This window comes from Pantherophis guttatus, chromosome 7 (assembly GCF_059756535.1).
Source record: "Pantherophis guttatus breed Tessera chromosome 7, ASM5975653v1, whole genome shotgun sequence".
Taxonomy (NCBI): Eukaryota; Metazoa; Chordata; class Lepidosauria; order Squamata; family Colubridae; genus Pantherophis; species Pantherophis guttatus.
In genome coordinates this window covers 2480001-2489447 of record NC_142069.1, presented here as the reverse complement: position 1 = coordinate 2489447, position 9447 = coordinate 2480001, and positions in this window count along the sequence as shown.

Genomic DNA, 9447 nt, shown 5'->3' with positions numbered 1-9447 from the left:
TCCTGATAGTGGAAAAATTGATCAGTGGAAGAATTTGCCTGCATACAAGCAAATACACTGCATACGGTTGCAGTGTCCTTGCATCACGTGGTCCCCTTTTGCGACCTTCGGACAAGCAAAGTCAACAGAGATGCTGGATTCACTTCACTAGCGGATTCCTAACTGAACAACTGCAAAAATTCACTTAACGACCGTGGCAAGAAAGGTCGTGAAATTGGTAAGACCACACATGGAAGATTTGCACCCAGTTTTGGTCGCCACAATATTAAAAAAAAAAAGATGTTGAGACACTCAGAAAGAGTGCCGAGAAGAGCAACAAAAATGATGAGGGGACCGGAGGCTAAAATATACGACGAACGGTTGCAGGAATTGGGTGTGTCTCATGTAATGAAAAGAAGGACCAGGAGGGGACATAAGGGCAACATGTCCCAGTGCCCTTTAAGAAAGCCTCAGAATAGAATGAGCTGGAAGGGACCTTGGAGGTCTTCTAGTCCAACCCGCTGCTCGAGCAGGAGACCCTCGACCATTCCAGACAAGTGGCTGTCCAGTCTCTTCCAGTGATGGAGCAGTCACATCTTCTGGTGGCAAGCTGTTCCATCTATCCATGTATCTGCCTGTCTGTGTATCTTATCACTCTTTCTCTCTTTCTCTCATCTATCTATCTATCTATCTATCTATCTATCTATCTATCTATCTATCTATCTATCTATCTATCTATCTCAATCATCTATCATCTATCATCTATCTATCTATCTATCTAACTATCTATCTATCTATTTTATCTATCATTTATCATTTATCATTTATCATCTATCATCTATCTATCTCTATCATCTATCATCTATCATCTATCTATCTATCTATCTATCTATCTATCTATCTATCTATATCTATCTATATCCATCTATCTATCTATTTATCTATCTATCTCTATGTATCTAGCTATCTAGCTATCATCTAGCTATCTAGCTATTTATCATTATCTATCTATCTATCTATCTATCTCTATCCATCTAGCTATCTCTATCTACCTATCTATCTTTCTATCTATCTATCTATCTATCTATCTATCTATCTATCTATCTATCTATCCATCCATCCATCTAGCTATCTCTATCTACCTACCTATCTATCTTTCTATCTATCTATCTATCTATCTATCTATCTATCTATCTATCTATCTCTATCCATCTATCCATCTATCCATCTATCTATCTCTATCTATCTATCTATCTATCTATCTATCTATCTATCTATCTATCTATCTATCTATCTATCTACCTACCTACCTACCTACCCACCTACCTACCTACCTATCATCTATTCATCTATCTATCCATCCATCCATCTATCATATGTATCTTATCTCTCTTACAGAATCATAGAGACCTAGGGCTCGAAGGGACCTTCGAGGTCTTCTAGTCCAGCCCCCTGCTCAGGCAAGAGAACCTGTCCTATCCCATTTCAGACAAACGGCTGTCCAATCTCTTCTTAAAATGGTGTACCCACAACTTCTAGTGGCAAGCAGTTCCACTGGTTAATTGTCCTCGCTGTTAGGAAGTTTCTCCTTAATTCCAGGTTGCTTCTCTCCTTGATGAGTTTCCATCTTCTTCTCCTGCCTTCAGGTGCTTTGGAGAATAATTTGACCCCCTCTTCTTTGGGGTAGCAGCCCCTCAAATACTGGACGGCTGCTTCACCCCAGTTCATCAGTGGGGTGTCTACTTCCCTGGGCCAGTTTTAATACACCCCGAAAACACCTGACCTGAGCCTGCCAGTTTCTCCCTGCCCAGGCTGGCAGCTGTCGAAATGCCAGGCTCATGTTGGATGCCCTCCCTCTCCCATTCAAACCAGCCAGGAACTCGAGACCGTTCCATGATAGTCAAGCAAGGCTCGGTGCCACGAGTTCGGGTTACGCCGGGTAACCTTTCCCCTAGCTGGAAAATGAGAGGAGCAGATCGGTGGCCATGATTAATGGATGAGGCTGAGATGGATGCCAGCAGCCCGGAGGGAGGGGCGTCGCTGGGGAAGGGAGGGGGAGGTTAGCCGTGCCATCTGGCCAAGCTCTGGACCCTTCCCCAAATGAGGACCCGAGCAGGCTCCGATTTAGAAAAATGTTGCACAGACTGGGATAAAAGTTCCACCCAGATGGTGTTTTTTTGTCACTTGTCGCAAATTGCAATGCAGGGAGTCCTCAACATAGGACCACAATGGAGCCCTAAATTCAGGGGTGAAATCCAGCAGGTTCTGACAGGTTCTGGAGAACCGGCAGCGGAAATTTTGAGTAGTTCGGAGAACCAGCAAATACCACCTCTGGCTGGCCCCAGAGTGGGGTAGGAATGGAGATTTCGCAATATCCTTCCCCCAGGAGTGGGGTGGGAATGGGGATTTTGCAGTATCTTTCCCCTGGAGCGGGGTGGGAATGGGGATTTTGCAGTATCCTTTTCCTGGAGTGGGGAGGGAATGGGGATTTTGCAATATCCTTCCCTTCCCCTGGAGTGGAGTGGGAATGGGGATTTTGCAGTATCTTTCCCCTGGAGCGGGATGGGAATAGGGATTTTGCAGTATCCTTCCCTTCCCCTGGAGAGGGGTGGGAATGGGGATTTTGCAGTATCCTTCCCCTGCCACGCCCACCAAGCCACACCATGCCCACCAAGCCACGCCCACAGAACTGGTAGTAAAAAAATTTGGATTCCACCACTGCCCAAATTTATGTTGCTGAGAGACACACGGGTGAAGTGAGTTTTGCCCCATTGTATGACTTCTCTTGCTATGCTTGTCTTCACACTTACGACCGCTGCAGCGTCCCCGTGGTTACGGGATCAAAATTCAGACACTTGGCCACTGACTCGTACTTGTGACAGTTGAAATGTCCTGGGGACATTTCTGGGGAACCTTCTGAGAAGCAAAGTCCAAAGCCTTCTGCATTGGACATAGCATAGATAGAACGATAGAGCTGGAAGGGACCTGTGAGGCCATCCAGTCCACCCTCAGCTCCTTTTCGAGAGCAGAGTTCAAAATGAAAACTTCCTTGACAGATGACTGGAACATGTGAATTTGCCCTATTTCCCCCTCCCCCCCTCTCTCTATATATACTATCTATCATTTCTCTCTTTCATATCTATCCTCTAATATATCCCTCTATCTCGCTCTATCTATCTCTCTACTATCATCTCTCTCTTTCATATCTATCCTCTATCATTTCTCTCTCTCTCATCTATCTATCTATCTATCTATCTATCTATCTATCTATCTATCTATCTATCTATCTATCAACTATCTATCTATCTATCTCTTTCTATATCTATCTATCCATCATTTATCTATTATCTATCTATCTATCCATCTATCATCTCTCTCTCTCTCTCTCATCTATCTATCTCTCTCTCTCTCTCTACTATCTATCTATCTATCATCTCTATCATTTCTCTCTTTCATATCTATCCTCTATCATTTCCCTCTATCTCACTCTATCTCTCTATCTACTATCATCTCTCTCTTTCATATCTATCCTCTATCATATTTCTCTCTCTCTCATCTATCTATTATTTATCATCTCTCTATCATTTCTCTCTTTCATATCTATCCTCTATCATTTCTCTCTCACACATCCATCTATCTATCATCTATCTATCTATCTATCTATCTATCTATCTATCTATCTATCTATCTATCTATCTATCTATCTATCTATATCTCTTTCTATATCTATCTATCCATCATCTATCTATCATCTATCTATCTATCCATCTATCATCTCTCTCTCTCTCATCTATCTATCTACCTATCTCTCTCTCTCTCTACTATCTATCTATCATCTATCATTTCTCTCTTTCATATCTATCCTCTATCATATTTCTCTCTCTCTCTCTTTCATCTCTGTCTCTCCCATCTCTGTCTCTCCTCCCCCCTCCCTCCCTCCCTCTCTTTGAGATGTGATGCCACAGCCACCCAGCTGTCACCAAAAGAGACCAACATCTTAGCTTTCTCTTCTCCGGGCGATAGTCTTGCAGTCGTGAAATATTTATCAGGCTTCGCTTTGCAGAGAAGAGGCTGGAAGACTCCCCAGGAGGAAGCCATCAGGTGGGACGCAGCGACAGGCAAGAGACCCCAAAAATGCAGCCCCTGAAACAACTTCGCTCTCAGCTGCTCTGCTCAGCCACAGAAAACCCAGAATTTCAGGAGAAATTTCCCAACAGGGGAGACAACGGTAGCAGTTGGCCAATATTTGAGGGGCTGCCCCAAAGAGGAGGAGGGGGTCACCCCATTCTCCAAAGCCCCAGAAGGCAGGAGAAGAAACAACGGATGGAAACTAATCCAAGTGAGAAGCAACCTGGAATTAAGGAGGAATTTCCTAACAGGGAGAAAACAACTAATCTTCTTTTGAATAAAAAAGTTGAGTCAGAAAAAAGCACTACTATATTCTTAATTTTCAACCACTGTCGACCAACACAGCTGTCCTACAAAGGGAAGGGAACCCAACCACAGAAACAGTAAGGCCACACCTAGAATCCTGCACCCAGTTTTGGTCACCACACTATAAAAAAGATGTTGAGACTTTAGAAAAAGTGCAGAGAAGAGCAACCAGGATGATGAGGGGACTGGAGGCTCAAACATACGACGAACGGTTGCAGGAACTGGGCATGGCTAGTCTAGTGAAGAGAAGGACCAGGGGAGACAGGAGAGCATCTTCCAATATTTGAGGGGCTGCCCCAGAGAGGAGGAAGGGGGTCGAGCTATTTTCCAAGGCCCCCAAAAGCCAGACAAGGAAACTGATCAAGGAGAGATTCAACCTGGAAATAAGGAGGAATTTTCTGACAGAACAATCAATCCATGGAAGAGAAGTTGCCTTCGGAAGTTGTGGGAGCTTCATCCCTGGAAGCTTTCAAGAAGAAACTGGGCTGCCCTCTGTCAGAAACGGCGTAGGGTCTCCTGCTTGGATGGGGGGTTGGACTAGATGACCCTACGAGGTCCCTTCCAACTCTGTTAATCTGAATCTGGGAGGCCAACCCTGGCATCACCAAAGCTCTGGTTTTGCCATACACCCCCATCCTCTCCGCTCGGTGGGATGATGAGACCACCGTCTTTCCTGTCTTCTCCATGCGAGTAGTCGAAATTCCCCACCCCCCATCCCCTGTGCCCCTCTCCTTATAAAGCAAACCATGGTTTAGGAGAAAACCATAATCTGGAATCCGGTCAATTCCCTACCCACCCCCCTTCCCTGGCTCCACGCTACCCGATGGCATCTGCCATCAGCCTCGCCAAGGGAACAGGAAGCGCAGTAACATTATCCCAGAAAAGTGGGGAGGTCTTGGGGGGGGCTGGGGGGGGGTTGGGTGAGGAGAGAATGCAACCTGCCAGATCTTCAGCCATGGATGAAGCCCTCCGTCATCTTCAGTTCAGCTCCTGCTTTGCTGCTGCTCCAGTCTGATTTCAGGAAGCAAAGAAATGGGAGGAAAAAAATTCAGATTTTCGCTGCCAGAAATTGTTTCTCTGTACACGGTGGTCCTCGACTTACGACCGCAACGGAGCTCAGAATTTCTGGTGTTAAGTGAGACTTTTCTTGCCACCGTTTTGCACAGGTGGATTGCACAGGTGATTCTCAACGTACGACCGCAATTCAGCCTCAAATGTTTGTTGCTAAGCCAGAGACCGTTGTTAAGTGAGTTTTGCCCCATTTTATGACCTTTCTTGCCAAGTTGTTAAGTGAATCCCTGCGGTTGATAAGCCGGTCACCCGGTTGATAAGCGAATCTGGCTTCCCCCGCTGATGTTGCTTGTCGGACGGTCGTTAAAGGGGATCACGTGACCTGAGGACACAGCGACGGTCATAACTATGAGTCACTGGCCCAGCATCTGAATTTTGACAACATCGTCATTGGACGATGGCTTAGTGACTTAGGACCGTTTTTCACACTTACGACTGTTGCAGCATCCCTGTGCTTACGTGATCAAAATTCAGACGCTTGGCAATGGATTCACATTTATGACGGGTACCGCATCTCGGGGTCACATGATCCTCTTTTGCGTCTGTCTGGCAAGCCAAGTCCACGAGGGAAGCCAGATTCAGTTAACAACCGTGTGACTAACTTACCAACCGCAGGAATTCACTTAACAACGGTGGCAAGAAAGGTCGTAAAATGGGGCAAAGCTCACTTAACGACTGTCTCACTTAGCAACAGATATTTGGGGCTCAATTGCAGGTGTATGTTGAGGAGGGCCTGTGCAATCCCACCTGCAAGATTCTCAGACTTTATCTGATGTAAATTCATTGTTATGTATAATAATAATAATGTTTATTATTTTCATGCCAGCTCCTTTGCAAAATATAAGGAATTAAATAGGATTAATTCCCAGAAGGAAACACCCACTGACCTATTCAGGCAACCGTCGAACTGATTATTGTCTGGTTATTGTCCAAGCCGGCTCAGAAAACAGCAGAACCTGAGAGCGATATGATTTGGAGCGGGAATACAAATAGAAGGGGAATGAGTTAAATGCATTGATTCAAATCCACGAAGGCCAGACAAGGAAGAATGGATGGAAACTGAACCAGGAGAGATTCAACCTGGAAATAAGGAGGAATTTTCTGACAGTGAGAACAATCAACCCATGGAACAGAAGTTGCCCTCAGAAGTTGTGGGAGCTTCATCATAGGAAGCTTTCAAGAAGAGACTGGACTGCCCTCCATCAGAAACGGTGTAGGGTCTCCTGCTTGGGTGGGGGTTGGACTAGATGACCCAACGAGGTCCCTTCCACCTCTGTTTTCTATTCTATTCTATTCTATTCTATTCTATTCTATTCTATTCTATTCTATTCTATCCTATCCTACCCTATATTCCAGTGATAGCTGACCTTTGGAGTGCCCAAAGCATGCGTGAACCCCCAAAATGCAATGCATGTGAGGGCCCCATGCATGCGCGGCAGAGATCCAAAGACCAGCTGGCCAGCGGGAGGAGCACGCACAAGTGCAGCAGAGCTGAGCTGGGGCAACAGCTCGCGCGCCCACAGAGAGGGCGGTATGTGCCACCTCTGGCACACGTTCCATAGGTTTGCCATCATGGCTATATTCTAATCTATACTATTCTATTCTATTCCTATTTTCTGTTCTGTGTCCTGTCCTGTCCTATCCTGTCCTGTCCTGTCCTGTCCTGTCCTATCCTATCCTATCCTATCCTATCCTATCCTATCCTATCCTATATTCTAATCTATATTATTCTATTTCTATGTCCTGTCCTGTCCTGTCCTGTCCTATATTCTAATCTATACTATTCTATTCTATTCCTATGTTCTGTTCTGTTCTGTTCTGTTCTGTCCTATCCTATCCTATCCTATCCTAATGTTCTATCCTATCCTATCCTATATTCTAAACTATCCTATTCTATTCTATTCTATTCCTATTTTCTATTCTGTGTCCTGTCCTGTCCTGTCCTGTCCTATCCTATCCTATCCTATCCTATCCTATCCTATCCTATCCTATCCTATCCCATCCTATATTCTAATCTATATTATTCTATTCCTATGTCCTGTCCTGTCCTGTCCTGTCCTGTCCTGTCCTATCCTGTCCTATCCTATCCTATCCTATCCTATCCTATATTCTAATCTATACTATTCTATTCTATTCCTATGTTCTGTTCTGTTCTGTTCTGTCCTATCCTATCCTATCCTATCCTAATGTTCTATCCTATCCTATCCTATATTCTAAACTATACTATTCTATTCTATTCTATTCCTATTTTCTATTCTGTGTCCTGTCCTGTCCTGTCCTGTCCTGTCCTATCCTATCCTATCCTATCCTATCCTATCCTATCCTATCCTATCCTATCCCATCCTATATTCTAATCTATATTATTCTATTCCTATGTCCTGTCCTGTCCTGTCCTGTCCTGTCCTGTCCTGTCCTGTCCTATCCTATCCTATCCTATCCTATATTCTAATCTATACTATTCTATTCTATTCCTATGTTCTGTTCTGTTCTGTTCTGTTCTGTCCTATCCTATCCTAATGTTCTATCCTATCCTATCCTATATTCTAAACTATTCTATTCTATTCTATTCTATTCCTATTTTCTGTTCTGTGTCCTGTCCTGTCCTGTCCTGTCCTGTCCTATCCTATCCTATCCTATCCTATATTCTAATCTATATTATTCTATTCCTATGTCCTGTTCTGTCCTGTCCTGTCCTATCCTATCCTATATTTTAATCTATACTATTCTATTCCTATATTCTATTCCTATATTCCATTCCATTCCATTCCATTCCATTCCATTCCATTCCATTCCATTCTATTCTATTCTATTCTGCCTGGAGCTGTAGAGTTGGTGCAAACAGAGAGGTGGCAGCCAAACGCTAACAAAACTGGAGACCTGAACATTTCAATCCTTCTCAGTCCGCTTGTCAGAAGCCAAGGAAGAGGAAATGGCGATATGGAGGCAGCAGAAGAGAAGAGAAAGAACTGGGGAAGATCCCAGAACACCAAGACCTGCAAAGAGAAATAGAAAGACGGTGGCAGAAGCAAGCGACGGTCGTCCCAAGAGTCACAGGCGCCTTGGGTGCAAATCCCAAGGCCTACTTGGAACCCCAATTGGCATGGACAAAATCCCCATCGGTCGGTCAATTGCAGAAGGCAGCTTGACTCGGAACAGCTGACATCCTGCATACTTTTCATATTATTAAACAGGAACATCTGGATATGCCAGGTCCTTTGGGAAGGACTCAAAGAGGTGGACAAAAATGCCAGATCTGGTCCAAACATCTGGCTGACTGTGCCACCAAGCATCATAATAATATATCGACATTGACAATATATCCCCGTCAGTCAATTGCCAAAGGCAGCTTGATTTTGAAGAGCTGACATCCCGCAAACAATACTTTTAACCCCATCACACAACATCTGGCTATCCCAGGTCCTTGGGAAGGACTTGATAGGGAGATAAAAATGCCAAATCAGTCTAAACATCTGGCTGTTTGACTCCCTTTAATAATACGGTAATAATTCAGAAAATAGTGGCAAACGTATTTGCTATCATGCCCAGAAAATAGAGCCCACAGGAGGCTAGCTGGATACAAAGAGATTTCACAACCTAGTGGATAACATGTTGTGTGAATCAGACCTCGCTTGGCAAACCTGGGTTTAGCCTCCTGTCCGAACAGCCCAAATTGCTTTAACCTTCCTTTAACCTTAACCTCATTTATGTGGTTTTCAGCCAAAAGCAACGAATCTCCTCTGAATGGTTGTTTGTGGAAATTGTTCATGGAAAAAAAATATTTAAGCTAAAAGTAGGAATCTAAAAGCATTCTGTACATGCTCAGGGGTACTTTGCTTTTGGCAGCATCACACGATCCAGAGTGGTATCCTAATCCTGGTGTGTATTTGTTTGTTTATGTGTGTGCATGTCAGTGCAATTTTTTTTTTTTTTGCTGAAAATCTTTGCTCCCATTTAACGTAAATT